Consider the following 12,622-nt stretch of genomic DNA (forward strand, 5'->3'; position numbering starts at 1 on the left):
GTATGTATGTAAGTATGTATGTATGTATGTATGTATGTATGTATGTATGTATGTAAAAAAAGCTGTGTATGTAACCCAAAGAAGGAAGATCCGGAAGTACTCATTGTCAATTGAACTCAGAAATGGATGCCCGATTCAAAACACAATAGCACTTGAGCAAATTTTGGAGTATTGTAGAAGATACTTGGCACCTTTAGGTTCAAGAAATCCAAGAGTCAACTTCAGAAAGAAGAAGTATATTATAAGTGTGATTCCTTGCTAAGGTAAACTAAGTCTACAGCACCAACATTATACAGAGGAAGCGTGTTGTCTTCCATGTTGCTTTATCTAGGACAGTGTTTCTCAACCTTGGCAACTTGAAGTCCTGTGGACTTCAAGTTGCCACGGTTGAGAAACACTGATCTAGGACAAGACTATTAAAACCCATCAACAACTATCTTACATGATGATAATATGGTCAAAATGTATCTTAAACAATACCCAAGGGCTTGGTAATGAAGATGAAGAAACTCAAAGCACAGGTCTTGTTATCAATCCTTCTAGCTAAGAGCTGGGTGTAGAAAGAGAAAACACTGTTCTAGAATTCACAAATGCCTTGCGGATGATGCCATCAAGAAGGATTTGCATTCTGTGACAATCAGCTAAGAACTCCTTGGATGGAGCCAGGCTGCATCTTACTAAAATTGGGAAGAATATACTCAGGAGGCTCCTTTCCAGTCTCGCAGGGAAGATGGCAAAGACCCACAACCAAATATACAGCCAAGAAAGCACAAAGGGAAAATCGAAAGTCAGGATGAAAAGATCCCAAAAAACCGATAACTGGCCCAAAACTCAGTTGTTTTTACACTAATGCACAAAATACAGGCAATTAGAGATTCTAGTTTAGAAAGAAAAATGTGAAGTGAAAAACATCACTCAAATTGTTGGGATGATAGTAATGGTTGAAACACAGCAGGGGAGGCTATAAATTATTTGAAAGTAACAGATTCTGCAGAAAAGGTGGGATACTGCACTATAGATGATGATTTATCAGCCGGAATCAATCCATTGCAAGATGAAGGTCTCTTCACTAATGGTTGTAGATCACAATCTACCATAAAATTCCAGTACAGGTTGATAGATACATGATTTTTTACATCCTTGTCTAGGACACAGCGAGAATGATTGCCTCAAAGGCACCCTGTTCCATGATTTAGAGAGGACTAGAAATGGATTTTCCCGATCATAGTCCAGCACCTTCATCATCACTATACTACACTGAGCCTCATTGTGTACATACTCATTGTGTGTATGTGTGTGTGTGGAGGGGGAGGAAGAGAGGGAGGGAGGGAGAGGGAGGGAGGGAGAGAAAGAGAAAGAATTAAGATCCTGAAGGAGGTAGCAGAGGTGATCAGAGTACTGGAAATATTGACTGAATTCTATTGTTCAATATTTTTTATTAATGGTTTGGATGAGAAAGGTAAGTTTTTTGTTAAGATTGCAGATCACACCACGCTAGGAAGAATAGCTAATCCTTTAAATGAAAAAAGATTGAGAAGGATTGAGCAGTGGGCTGAAATAAACAGGATTGAATTTCTAAGAATAGATGTAAAGTTCTAAAGGCAAACATTTAGAATGGGAAAGATTTGGTTTGGCAATAGTTCATGAAAAAGCAATGTGGGAGTCCTTGTTGACCATGAGATAAACAAAAATTCTAGCCAATTGGCATAGAATACGTATGTGGTTGTATTGGATTACGTTGAAAAAATCCTTCCAACTCTATGATTCTATAGCTTCAAACATTGCAAAAAGAACTGTTTTATTGCAAAAGTGAAGAACACCCAACAATTTCGGTTGTCCATATTCAACAAATTAATTTTTGGAGAAATTGATTCTGATGGAACCAAGCCAAATAGAGATGTTTTCCTCTTGATGGTATTTCCTGTAATAACAATTTAATCAGAGTGCATCAAGAAATGCTAAAAAAAGAAATAAAATTCACAAAAAAGACTCTGACATTGTTGCACCTCTGACTTGTAAAGGTTTGAAAAAGTTGGGTTTGATCCTGCATATCTAATGCTCCCTCCTTTAAAAAAAGATGAATAGAAGTTCACCCCAGCTTCTGCACAGATTTAAGGAGGAATGAGCCTTGTCAGTCTTCTCTTGTAACTAACATTCACTCTGCTCTGATTCCTCTGGAGCCAACAACCTCCAGCAATCTGCTTAAATTCAACAGGATTTTCTGTTTTAGATCCTGCATATCTCACTCTTCACATTGCTATAAACTGGAATGCCAATCATATCTTTTCTGGAATAACTAGAATGAATGGAATGGTATTATACCTTTGGAAGCATGACAGGACTGTGCTCTTAATCTCCAGTTTTGTTTCTGAAATGGATTTATTTCTTCCACCAGATCTGGAAAAGTCATTAAGATGCCAGCTGCCTGCTCTGGGAGCCACCAAAAACGACTTTTTAAATTTAAGATTAAGCTAAGATTACTTCCCCACCCAGCTCTCATGCAGAATAACATTTGGGTAAATGATACTCTTATTAACACAAGTTCAAGAGTTCAAAGCATAAATTGTAAGCTTTAAAATTTATAATTACAACAGTATGTATATCTGAGTGCTGTTACCTAGCTCAGGTGGGTAATTATACATCTTTAATACTTAATTATGTTTCTTGGAAACATAATCACCTTGCTCTAACTACTTTATTTTGCAACATTTAGTGCACATATAATGTAAATTATGCATTTAATCAGAATGGTTGTAATTGGACCATTTTCAATTCCTTCCCCTAAATACTGTTATTCATTAGCTGGGCCTCTAAAAACTCCATGCACTATGATAATGTGATTCTCAAAATGTGTTTTCCCCAGAATTTAGCTTCACTCGAATGGGTTTTGTGAGGACAAAAGTACAGCTGTGTAATTAACAGTGTTACAAACACAAGATGAAATGAATCTACCAAAGTTCAATCCTCAACAGAGCCCCGCAGGGCAAAAAATCAAACAGTGCTGCTCAACGTTTGTAAAGGGAGACATAAATTAGTGAAAGATGAAAGTGGAAAATATCTCTTCCATAATGCAGTTTCATTGAGGACTAGCAGCATACAGTTATTTTGAAAATGCAAGGCTTGTTCAAGAGGATAGCTAGTGCAATACAGGGAGCAAGATAAAGCGGGAGGTCTGAGTTTTTTCAACTACGGACATTCATTAGGTTGCTTAAAGAGCTTCGTATAATCCCCGACCTCCGGGGTTCCACCACAAAATCGCGGAGGACAAAATCGCGCTCGACGAAAGCGCGCATTTGACGTCATCACAGCGCGGCGAAAACATCGCGCTGTGATCGAAAAATGTAAAAATAAAGCTAAAACCTTACCCTAACCCCCCCCAAACCTAACCCTAACCCTAACCCTAAACCTAACCCTTAACCTAACCCTAAATCTAACCCTAAACCTAACCGTTAATGTAACGCTAAACCTAACGCTAACCCTTAACCTAACGCTAAACCTAACGCTAACGCTCTAAACCTAACCCTAACCCTTAACCTAACCCTAACCCTAACCCTAACCCTTACCTTTATGTGAATCGGCTTGCTTTAATTTTAATTTTATTTCAATTTTTAATTTTTTTCATCGCGCTGTGATGACGTCACATGCGCGCTTTCGTCGAGCGCGATTTTGTCCTCCGCGCTTTTGACGGGTCACGGACCTCTGGTCCTTCCAACGCGCCCTAAAAAGTTGGCTTTTCCAGCAAGCCAGCCTGGCCTGAACAAAACAAAATAAATTATTGATCATTGTTAATTTTAATTGCATTTTTAAATTTTTATTGTTAATATTAATTGGGTTTGTTTTTGGATACTTTATTTAATTTCCTTTTTAACTTTTGTAATATGTGTTTGTTTGTTTTTAATGTTGTACGCCGCCCTGAATCCTTTGGGAGAAGGGCGGCATATAAATCCAATAAACAAACAAACAAACAAGACGTGGCTCTAACTAGTCAGCACTTTGTAGAATGGATTAATACAGATCAACTGTGGATGACTGTCATTAATGATGAGCTCTGTTTATGATATATGTACGATACGTAGGCTTGTATGGTTTTTTTTCAGCTTTTCCCTTCCCTTGTAATTCTGGACATTTCTTTTATTTTTGTATTTAATTAATTAAAATATAGAAAGAAATTGAACAACGGAAAACCAGAAGGGAAAGGATCCTGCAATGCATCCTTATGAGCAAATTAGCTGGGCAGAAGCCTGGAATGCTGTTAAATGGGCGAGTCTAACATTCTCTCTGCCTTGACAGTCACCGACCCAGAACTGAGCATATGCTGCCAGCCCCCAGAAGACATCCTAGTGCATACATTGACACAAATACAGATGCAACAGTCAGAGAAAACATCAGTGGCATGTTATGTTAGCTCACAGGAGGACATGCACGTGCTCTCTTTGGCCTCTGCTGGAATTCAGGTTTAGGGAATTTAGAAGCTGCATTAGCTGTCGTTGCACAGATGAGCCATGGAAGGACTGGGGTGGAGAAACTGTAACTCTCCTGGTCCTGCTAGAGCAGTGTTTCTCAACCTTGGCAACTTGAAGATGTCCGGACTTCAACTCCCAGAATTCCCCAGCCAGCATTCGCTGGCTGGGGAATTCTGGGAGTTGAAGTCCGGACATCTTCAAGTTGCCAAGGTTGAGAAACACTGCACTAGAGCTTTCAGCATCCTTTGACAAAACAATGTGTATCTCAGACTGGTTGCAAGGATTGAGAGTTGGAGGTTCTGTGGTCAGTTCCAGATAGAGGAGGCTATGGGGAAAAGTCAAGCTTTCCACATCAAGGTGATTTGAAGTGAGTTGCTGAAGAACATCCAATTTACATGAAACCAGGCTCTTCTATGAACTTAAAGGGAGGTTATCATCAGTGGGTCAAGTGCTATATCTCCACTCTGGGCCAATCAGCAGCTGATGGCTTTTCTGAGGTTTGAAGGCTATTCAGGGCTCAATAAGAAGAATCAGAGTAAGTTGAATTTTAGTACTACAATGGCTATGGATTCAGAAACTGAGTAATTCCATTGGAGAGCTATCTTGCATTCTCCCATACAGTTTGCTATCTGGTATCCTCATGGATTCACATTTTCTGCTGAAAGGTAGGTAGAACCTGTAACCTGGAGGGAGTCTGTGCAACTCCACATTGTAGTTATGGACCTTCCTTGAATGGGGGGCTTTGTTGATGGTCACTTTTACCACTGTCACTTCATGTTTAGAGCCTTGTTTCAAAATGAAGTAGCCTAAATAGTAATGGTCACAGCTTAGTGGCTTCTGATAATGCTTCTGAAACTTCTACTGTGAAGACTGATTGGATTTTAGGTGCAATTCAATATATTATTTCTTTAAATCTTCATATAGTTTAGGACATGAAAATCATCAAGATTTTGGGTGGAAGTGGAACCTACCTATCCAGCGAGGTGGCTCAAGTTCTATGCAGTTGGGTAAGGTCAGGGAAGCAAGAACTAGACTTTGGTAATTGATCTCTAATGCTAGTTTGGGGATAAATTCAGATTCTTGGAAACTCTTTTAGAGCAGTTCCTTATGGGAGAAGGATTCCTTCCCAGATTTATTATTACCTCAACTGAATGGCAGTTCACAAGATAAGCTACTATCCAATTCCCCCTCTGTCTCTGTAGTTCCTTCCATAACTTTCCCAACCTGCCCACAGTTTACAGGTGTCGAAGCTTGACAATTGCTCAATGCCAGTTGCCAATGATGGTCTTGACAATGAAAAGTGATCAAAACACTTCTGATAATATTGCAGTTTGATTAATTCTTGAAAATAGCTAAATATAATTTATTGTATTTTAGTGTAACTCCCCAATAGTGTCCATGTTAACTGGATTTAGGAATAAGTTATCAAGACCATTTAATGGAGAAGAGCAACAAAGATGATTAGGGGACTGGAGGACAAAACGTATGAAGAATGGTTAAAGGAACTGGGTATGTTTACTTTAATGAAAAGAAGGACTAGGGGAGACATGATAGTAGTGTTCCAATATCTCAGGGGTTGCCACAAAGAAGAGGAAGTCAAACTATTCTCCAAAGGACCCTAGGGCAAGACAAGAAGCAATGGGTGGAAACTAATCAAGGGGAAAAGCAAGTTAGAACTAAGGAGAAATTACCTGACAGAACAATTAATCAGTGGAACAACTTGCCTCCAGGAGTTGTGAATGCTCCAACACTGGAAGTTTTTAAGAAGATGTTGGATAACAATTTGTCTGAAGTGGTAAGGGTTTCCTGCTTAAGCAGGGGGTTGAACTAGAAGACCTCCAAGGACCCCTCCAACTCTGTTATTCTATTCTATTCTATTCTATTCTATTCTATTCTATTCTATTCTATTCTATTCTATTCTATTCTATTCTATTCTATTCTATTCTTTTCTATTTACTGAGTTTGCAGTTAATAGTTGATTGGTTAGGGCCAAGATGTTCCTGATTATATTAAAATAAGATTTTCCTCTTAAACAAAGCACTACCAACAAAATGCAGTTAATATTTAGCACGTAACTTTTTTCATGACTATCTGTACAGAACCTTGCTTTGAGCAAGTAATTTATTAAAGGAAAGTGTCCATGTGTCATTATATCTTCTATTTTGAACAATATTTTCCTGCTTGACCTTGATGAAATTAAATACAGTTTTCATAACTCCTGTGAAAAGGTTGGTTGTATAATATTGGTGTAAAAATGTCAAATATGTTGCTATTTAAGTCTGAAAAACTTAAAAGCATCAAAGAAGCCAACCTATCATTAGAGAGAACTCAACAACTGTCTTAGGGGCCTAATTTCTTCTGCAAAAAGATAACAATTTTCTAGTTATTCAGTTTGCATTATTATTACTATTATTATTTTTATATTGGATAAAGGTGAGGAGAACGGGAATTTCATGTGTCAAAGAATTTACCCTCTTGATTTTGGGTTTTGCAATTGCTCTTCTGCACAAGTCAGGAACGTTTAAAAGATTTTTTTAAAGGACATTTATTTAGTATTTATTTTAAAGTGGGTTGTGAGGAACTCACTAGAGACTCCTCTTCCAGTACCATCTTCAGTTCTTCTTACTTAAGAACATTGATCTGCAAGCTAAAAGCTTTATAATATGTGTCACCTTTGCTTCAGGTGCTTGAGCTGGCACATGTAGTAAGGTTGTGAAGAGGAGATTGGACAGCTTCAACCCAACCCAACTTGCATTAAATTTGAAACAAAGTCCTGAATCAAAGCAATGCTTGCCCATGAAGAGCTGTATGGCATGTTTAAAGGACTTGGAGTCAACAAATAGCAATAGCAATAGCAGTTAGACTTATATACCGCTTCATAGGACTTTCAGCCCTCTCTAAGCGGTTTACAGAGTCAGCATATCGCCCCCACAGTCTGGGTCCTCATTTCACCCACCTCGGAAGGATGGAAGGCTGAGTCAACCTTGAGCCGGTGAGATTAGAACCGCTGAACTGCAGATAACAGTCAACTGAAGTGGCCTGCAGTTCTGCACCCTAACCACCCTAACCACTGCGCCACCTCAGCTCCTCTGCAAATGAAGTGGAGAATGACACCAGGTGCTTCAGTTTGTCCTGCCATTCAGTTCTCTCTCTCTTTCTTTCTTTCTTTCTTTCTTTCTTTCTTTCTTTCTTTCTTTCTTTCTTTCTTTCTTTCTTTCTTTCTTTCTGAAAAAATCCCGATCTGACCATCAATATTATTTATGTTCTCAAGATTTCTTTGCCTTTTCCAGGTTTGATTTATGCCTGTGGGTTAGATAAATTTTCTTACCGGTCTTTCATCTCTTCCACACCCTCCTGTTCCTTTGCTTTGACAAGAAGTCAGCATCTGGTCAGCCATGTTGCAGACTGCAGCCCCGACTCAAATTCATAAGGCAAATCTGCAAGGGACCTGTTGCCTCCCTCTGGGTCTGATGAGATGCTGCCCCCTTCGCCCCCCCTCCAAAAAAGAACCCCTGGAAATGGTTTGTCAGACAGGGTTCATGTGAGGCTCTTAAGAGCCCCACCACCACATGTGTCCAGCTGAAGAACTTCCTGTCGACTCCAGGCAGGAAAGCTGTAAAAACTTGGCTGTTCCGGCAGGCCTGGGGCTGTTGACCTCATTGTTGAGGTCCAGCCCCCAATTAGAATGAATGTATGATTGTTGCTATTTTAAACTGTTTTCTTTTGTTATGTGTTCATTATGTGTCTTTTTTTTCTCTTTATTTTTGTAAGCCGCCTGGAGTCCTTCGGGATTGGGCGGCATATAAATGTGGTTAATTAAATTAAATTAAATTATACATTATCACTAACCCACGTGCCTTCCTAATTACAGAACATCCCCTTTTTTTGTTCACTTGCCCTTGAAAGTACATATTTCTCTGCTGGCTAGAATTCATTTCTTCCTTTAAGGTTAAAAAAAATATTAATATATTATTCCCCACAGCAAAGAGAATCAGGGATGGTTAAATTGATTCTTTTATCCAAAGAAGAGAATATATTTAACCTTGTTTCTATTCTGAAATTGCTTCCGGATTTTATGCTTGCAATGAAAAAAAAAAAAGAAACTTCAAATGTGCTTTTGTTAACTAGAGAGGCTTATTGTTATAGAAATAGTTTGTGCGTACTGTTGTGTAGAAACAAAAAGTTCTGGTTTGTACTGTGCTAAAGAGAGTCGGAAGTTGGTGCCTTTTTCTTTCCTTTTCTCCCTTTATACTATATCTCTTTTCTTTTCCCTCCCCCTTTTCTTAGTTTTCCACCTTATTTTATACTTTAATAAACTAATTTAAAAAGTCTAATAAAAAAAGAATTCGTTTCTTAGGCCAATGTAGGCCAAACCAAAGGTGTGGACAGAGAAATCAGGTGGATAATTTCTGTAAATTCCCCAATGGAAGAATAAACTGTACAAGCATTTTCCGAGGGCAGGATTCCTACTTATGACTGGAGGACCAGTATTGAAACCAACCAGGAAGACAAGTCCCATGATCATGGTTTATCTAGGAATTCCATTTAAGAGTAGGAAGCCAGGAAGGCTGCAGACCACCCAAGAGAGGATTGAGCATGAGATTCACAGACATGAATAAGCATAAGAACATCAGACTCCAGTGACGAAGATCAGAGGTGGGATTCAGCAGGTACCCACCAGTTCTGGAGAATTTTGAGTAGTTCAGAGAACCGGTGAATACCACCTCTGAATGGCCCCAGCCTGCCCCATCTATTCTCTGCCTCCGGAGTCCCAGCTGATCAGGAGGAAATGCAGAGTTTACAATATCCTTCCACTGGAGTGGGGAGGGAATGGAGATTTCACAGTGTTCTTCCCCTGCCATACCCAGCAAGCCATGCCCACAGAACCAGTAGTAAATTTTTTTGAATCCCACCACTGATGAAGATGCCTCCAAAACTATATTTTCCATTGAAAACAAACTAAATTTCATCCCCACCCCCCCCATCAAAATGAATAAAGACTTTAGGAAAAAGTTCAGGATAAGTTTTCTATCCAGCATGAATAGATATGCACAGGATAATGTATTACAATGTGCTAGAGGTGCCTCCTACTTACATGCTCCTAGTTACATCCAGTTACATCCAGCTGCTTTGCCACAGACTGAGGGCTAGAAGTCAAAATGAGAAATGGTTTTTTTTTTCTAAATTAAGCATCAATTTCCCAGACAAAATCAGATAGCCACTTTAATAATAGAAGAGCTGATTTCTGTTCACCATACTGAACAGAAAACACCCAATTTGAGGCAACCTAAATCCGAACTCTGCTTTCACATGCTGAGAATTAAATCTGGTATGAACATGCAGGATATGAGAAATTGAAGCAAGCTGCGCACGGAAACTCCTGCAGAAGAAAACTTCACAGTGCTAAACTGATCATTCAAATTTACATTAGCAAATCACCATGATGTTTTACCCCAGATTATATCACTGGCTATATGGGAGACTGATAAGAAGGAAAATCTTGGCAGACCTCTGGGCAGAATAGCTATAAATCACTAAACTGTAGCAAAGAGAGAAGCTCAGCTCCCAGCAATTTGGTAATCTTTAAACTACAAAGAGATAATGTATACATTTTAAATTATGGGAAGTGTGCCGTTATGTTCAGTTGAAATGAACATAATCATATTCTATAAATGTTAACACAGGAGCCACATTTTCCAAAACAGATAATAAATGTAATTATTGAAAAAATATCTGAAGACATTCCAGTCTAACTGATGTGAAACTGAACAAATGGTTGCATGCTTTGTATATTACAATAATCCTTTTACCATAATGAGGATTTGCTCTGAGAGAGGATTTTACACCACTCGGATGGTAAATCTACATTTTAGTCCTCTAGAGTAAAATAATATGATCAACTAGATGCTCCATATAAATAAATTTGAACCATAAACAGTTCACACTCTAGAATGCCCCTAGTTATTAAAAGGGATGCTATCTGGAGCTGTAGCCAACTATGTGTAAGCTGCAATGCCCAAGAGAGGCTAACTGAAAATGTGATGACAGCCAAAACTTTTTATGTGCAAATTTGAAAAATGAGAAGTGATAAAATCCTTTGGCCTAGAAATTTGGCCTTAGGATTTGCGGTTGAGTTCAGTGAGGTTTATGCATTAATTTTTGGAATTAATTAGAATGTGTGTTGACTTATGGGAGCATAGAACACTGCATCAAATTGGCAACTCTGGTATAAAAAAAATAAGATGATGGAAACTCAATGTGATTTTAAGCTGCAGAGGGAGAAGAAGAGTTTCTATAAATGCCTGTAGCACATCTGAACTCCTAGGATTAAATTAGACTCCACTCACTGAGTTTGGGCCTTCCTTCAAAGGGCTTAGATCCCACAGACTTAAAGGTTGCTTCCTTCTCATTTGTCTCAATGAGCTCAATTAAGGATGTCCTTTTTAGGAAGGAGGTGTGAGCATGGCCTGGTCCTGAACTTGTATAGTTGAAAGATCTAACGTATTTTCCCACCAGGAAGATGTATGCCCCAAATAACTGTCCATGACACCAGAGCAGGGTGTTCTCTTGTAAATGCTATAATTGAAGAAGATGCTTTAGAGAGTTTGAACCTTGGGAAAGTGCACAGTAAAAGGAGAAAGGAGAAGGAAAAAGCCCAAGGGTTTCAAAGGTGGAAGAACAAACACACTTTCCTTGCCTTCTATAGATCATTCTGCACATCTAACAGATGGCTTTTAGCAAGAAGACAGCAACTACACAGAGCTTGTCCCCAGCGAGGCTTTTGGAAGACCAAGATCCTCAATTGCAGAATGAAAGCAGAGAAGCTTTGAGGCCTACGCGTATCTGCTGTATGTCTGGAGAGTGAGGTATGGGTTGGGATGAGGGGAGAGGAAAGGAACCCCCTTGATGTTTGCAGCCTCCGTCCAGTCTAGAGTCTCTGAATAATTTTGAAAGGGAGCTGGGTTGTTTTAAAGGAAGGTGGTCGATGCACAGCTACATTCGCTTTGTTTAGCTATCATCTGTTCTCAGCACATTTGGAAAATTTCAAAAGAACTGTGTGAACCCCCAAAAACTGGAAACCCAGAGACAACAATAACCGGGAAGTAAATGCTGTGAGTAGTAATGGATTATGGTGGCATTTTCAAGCCCCAAGAATTCTGTCCTCTGTTCTCCTGCCTCAATTCATTCCCTGTGAGGAAGTCCCCGTCAGGGACTAGCTAACAGCACATACTGAGACACCAGAGGTGGGTTCCTTCCAGTTCGCACCTATTCGGTAGAACCGGTTCGTCAAATCTACCGGACCGGTTAGAAGAGGTTCCACCAGTGGACCCGGAAAGCAGGCCACACCTACAGAAGAGGGTCCAAACTTTTTTGAAACCCACCACTGGTCCTTGGAGATGATTATTCTACACTATCATGCTCGTATTTATCAAACTCAGTGCCTCTGTGAAAGGTGAGGATGGCTACTGCGTTTGTGGTGCAATCAGAACATTGCGTGTGTTGAAGTTGTTTTAACGCAAACCAAAGATGCCTTTTAAAAAACAAGTTTACATCCTGTTCTTATGCATGCCAGTGCTGTGTATGAGGTCATTTAAGGTGGTTCTGACAAGTGTCGTCGGCATCTTCATATCCGGTCACATGGGCGGCAAAGCCACTCCCATCCGGTCACATGGGCGGCAAGCCACTCCCACAAAGGAGGCCACACCCACAGAGTAGGTTCGAATTATTTTTGAAACCCACCACTGTGAGACAGAGAGCACCCCTGAAATTGCCTGCAAAAGGATGTCTCTTTTTCCTTCTGCTGAAGACTTTTATTATTTTATTATTTTTATTTTTATTATTTTATTATTGGCAAGATTGTCCCCATCTTCTGTTGCTCCCTCTGTGTTCTTTTCCACAGCATAAAGCCTAATTCCCACCACGTACAGAAGGGGAGAAATAATTAAGACCTTAAAATACCTTATAAACTTTTCTCCTCCCCTTTCTGAACTCACGTAAAAAACCCAAAGGTGCTTTTTCCAAAAGGCAATGGATTGTCTTTGTTTTTTTCTGAACTGAAGAAGTTTCTTGGATGACAAGTGAACAAAAGAAAAACCAAGGAAGTCCTGCTGCCTTTTGGAAAATTACACTTTTGGTATAACCATCACCTCAGTAATTGA

The sequence above is a fragment of the Thamnophis elegans genome, chromosome 8 (assembly GCF_009769535.1).
Source record: "Thamnophis elegans isolate rThaEle1 chromosome 8, rThaEle1.pri, whole genome shotgun sequence".
In the NCBI taxonomy this organism is placed as follows: Eukaryota; Metazoa; Chordata; class Lepidosauria; order Squamata; family Colubridae; genus Thamnophis; species Thamnophis elegans.